The sequence below is a fragment of the Gavialis gangeticus genome, unplaced genomic scaffold (genome assembly GCF_001723915.1).
Source record: "Gavialis gangeticus isolate Ggan-Ray unplaced genomic scaffold, GavGan_comp1, whole genome shotgun sequence".
Classification (NCBI taxonomy): domain Eukaryota; kingdom Metazoa; phylum Chordata; order Crocodylia; family Gavialidae; genus Gavialis; species Gavialis gangeticus.
The window spans coordinates 2,007,408-2,011,385 of NW_017728996.1; positions in this window are offsets into that span (position 1 = coordinate 2,007,408).

A 3,978-nucleotide genomic window follows, 5' to 3' on the forward strand; every position below is an offset into this window, starting at 1 on the left:
CAACTTCAACCTCCCTTGCTGCAACGTGAGCCCATTGCTCCTTGTTCTGGGGAGAGGGAAGTGTCTCGGCGGGGGGGAGACGCTTTTTACACGGATTACGGTGGCGTTTCCTTGCGGGTTCCCCTTGCTCGGTTTTGCTGCATAAGCGGGGTTGTTTCTTCTCACAGATCCGTGGTGCACGCGCTGTTCCTCCCCACGCACTTGGGAGAGCGTGCCGTGGGGAGGGGGGTCATGCTGATTTACCCCTCGGGGATTGTGGGCTGGGAGGGGGCTTCGGCAGCAGGGGGTGGAGAAGCTGCCCTGCAGCTCTTGAAGCTTGCACCTCTCCCCCAGGGCCGGCCAAGGGCCCCGTTTACTCCTCATTCCTCGCCCGCAGCCTCAGGTCCGTGCAGATGGTTGCACGGGCCTGGGCTGGCCAACCCCGGGCAGTGGCAGGTCAAGGCTGACTTTGCCAGGCGGGGATTTGGGGTGGGGGGGTGCATGCGTGGGTGGATCCAATGTCACAACAGCTCCTGATGCCTGTCCAGAAAGGCGGCCTGGGAGTTTATTTTACTTTCCTCGGGATTTAATCCAGAGTACTGTTGGTTTTACCCAAGGACTCTAGGCAGCTTCTTGCTGCCATGAGACCTGGCAGACGGGAGGGACGATTGCACCCAGTGGGTGACCACAGAGGTTTTGAGAAGCAGCAGGAAGCCTCTGATTGTTTGCAAAGCAGCTGTTTGTGGCCTTGGCATTCAGCTGCAAAACCACATAAGAGCATCAGTAAGTACCAGGTGCTTAATCTGGAGAACGAGGACCTGAGGGGAGAGGCCAGGTTTATTCTGCTAATGGTTTGTACCGGGACACCCCCCATCTCTCTGCACTGGAAACACCTCCTTCCTCAGCAGCTGCATTTGGGCACTGCATTTGGAGTTGTTAGCTTGGCTCCGAATGCCAAAATAAAGATCGAAGAGGCAATCAGGACTCATAGTAGAGATGGTATCTTTTATTAGATGGACAAGATCTTTGCCAAAAAATGTTCTTTCATTGCAGGGGTGTACTTGGTAGCCGTGTTGGTCTGAGACAAAAAGACATACAAAAAACTAGAACTCTTGGTTCCAAAATGATAGTTTTTATTAGGCCAAGCTTGCAGAAAAGGACAGTTTTCTTGCCATTTTCTGGTTGGTCTAATAAAAGGTATCATTTTGGAACCAAGAATTCTAGTTCTTTCATTGCAGGCTTTCAGGCACAAACACCCTTCATCAGCCTGTATACCCATAGAAAGCTTGGTCAGGTATCCAGGTTGTAGCTGTATTAGTCTAGAGGCAAAAGGAATCAAAACTTGTGGAAGAGGTGCTCTGTCTTATTAGACCAACGAGGTATTTGCAAACAAATTATGGTATTTATCTGCAAGCTTTCAGGCATGCTCACCCTTCATCAGGCATAGGAGAGAGGAGAGATTGTAAACGTTCTCCTAGGTAGACGTGCAAATTCATATTTCACAGGGGAGCTGAAGGTGTGGTAAGATCTCCTGGTTGGAATAGTTCATTTTGTGCAGGTTAGGCACAGAGAAGAGTCAAAACAGGCTTTTTATCTCCAAGTTGTTTGGTGGCACACACAACAATCACTATTTTATTGCGCTGGCGTAAAGCCCTTCTCAGAAGGCAGGTGTTTTGCTCCTGCTGGCTCTTGGGACCCCGGGGCGGGCAGCCCTGCAGAAGCACCGGGTGGTGGAGCTCCAGCATTCCCGCTTTATCCTGGGATTAGCCTGCAGCAGCTTGGCTCCGGGGATGCCCACAGCGTTCCCAAATCGCCCTTTCAGTCTGTTCTTGCAGCTCCTTCCCCACCTTGGTCCCTGAGCACCATCTTCAGGCTCCTGATGCGCTGGGGCAGGTCTGTGAGCAACTTTGGACTGTTCGGTGGTGTAAACACCGCCGACCCCTTGCCCCGTGGGGCTGCCAGCTCCTGCCGGCACCACCGCCCGCATGTCTGTCAACCCTGTTCAGAGCGTGCTTGGAGCATGGGCAGCTCCCAGAACGGGAAGAGCCTCGGTGGTGGCAGTGGTCCTGGGAAAGATTTATAGATCTTACCTGGTTTGGAGAAGGGTTATGTCTTGTATCTGGCGGCTCTCCAGAAGAAGCCACTTCTCCAACAGATGATGTTCTTGGAGGAAAGGGGCACGGCGTGGCGGGGAGCACACGGCCTGTTGCTGCTCGGAGGCACCCACTGTTCGCTCACCTACCTGAATGGATGAAGGTAGCTGGAAAACGCTCCCAGGAGCGGTTGCCCTCTCTGCCATGCTGCCTGCCCGGCCTCCCCCAGGCACTGGACGAACGAGCTGCTGCGGGCACGGATGAGCTGGGCTGGTTGGAGCAGCGCTGCCAAATCCAGCTGGAGGGAAGCCACCAGCAGCAGCTGGCGTTGGTGTTTCTACTGAGTGTGATGGAGGCTGGAGCTAGAGTTGGTCCCCACTGTTATGAGATCCCTGGGTATTGAAGGCTGCTATTCAATCCCCCCTCAGTCTTCTCTTCTGCAGTCTAAATCAGCCCATTTCCCTCAGCCTCTCCTCACAAGTCATGTCCTCCAGCCCCATGACCATTTCCATTGCCCTCCCCTGGACTTGTTTGATGTTCTGCTTTATGGGGGAGTTTCTTTTGAGCCTGGAAGGGAAGGGCATGGGCTCTGCATCACAACTGCCTGGACCTTCACTGCTGCAGGCTGCAAGAGGGCCGAGGAACGGGGACTCGTGCAAAGAGGAGGAGGGAAATGGGCTGATTTCATCTGCAGAGGAGAAGACTGAGGGGGTTTAATTGCAGCCTTCACTTCCCTGCAGGGGGGCTGCAAAGAGGATGGAGCTGGGCTGGTCTCAGTGGGGGGAGATGACAGGACAAGGAGCAATGGGCTCAGGCTGCAGCAGGGGAAGTTGAGGTTGGATATTAGGAAAAGCTCTCTCACGAGGAGGGTGGTGAAGCACTGGAGCAGGCTCCCCAGAGCAGTGGTGCAGTCTCCATCCTTGGAGGTTTTGAAGACTTGAGTAGACCAAGCCGTGGCTGGGATGCTGTAGTTGGGGCTGGTCCTGCCTGGAGCAGGGGGTTGGACTAGATGTGACTTCCTGAGCTCCCTTCCAGCCTCGTTTCTGTGCTTCAATGAAAATCTCTGCTCAGACCCAGGCAGACGAGGCTTTTTGGGTAAACCCAGTATCACTTCTCGCCTTTTGGCTCAAATCAAGTGTAGACCCGTAGCCTAAGCTCAAGCGGGGGCACCCGAATCCCAAACTCTCCAGTGGGCACGCGGGTTTCGGGGGTACCTGAAGTCCTGGGGTGAGAGCGTGGGGCAGGGATGCTCGGTGGTCGTAGCGCTGCACGTGGGGCTGGGAGGGAGCGAGTTCTGCCTGCTCCATCGATTCGGGTTTGGACCGATGGAGTTCTCTGCTCCGTCGATACGATTCGGTGCCAGTTTGACCTGGAACGGGACCTCTATTAATAATAAAAGTGATCCCTTGTATCTGACCCCCTAAATAGTTGGAAAAAATTGTTCCTTGCAAGCTTTTGGGTACAGGTCGCTCGCCCTTCCAGCCTCTGTGACACGAGAGCCTGGGACCATGGGCCAGTGGCCTGACCCCATCCACAGCCCTTTTACCCCCTCCCCGGCGAGTGCTGCCCAGGGGCAGGACTGAGCACCCAGAGCAGCCCCCAGCTCCAAGCCCTGGCAGGAGCCAGACGTGGGGGACTCTGTGGGGGTGCAGACTCAGGGTCGATCCAGGGCAGGCGAGTGGGGATCTGGGCACTGCCGGGGCACCAGGGTGCATGCTGCCTTGCAGCCATTCTGCTCCGGGGTAATTCTGCTCTGCATTTATTCTGCCCCGCATTAATTGTGCCCCGGGCTAATTCTGCCCCGCTTTAATTTTGCCCCCTATTAATTGTGCCCCGTATTCATTCTGCCCCGGGTGTTAATTCCTCGCCGCGCGGCGGGCGGCCGCAATGCGGAGTCACTCCGGCG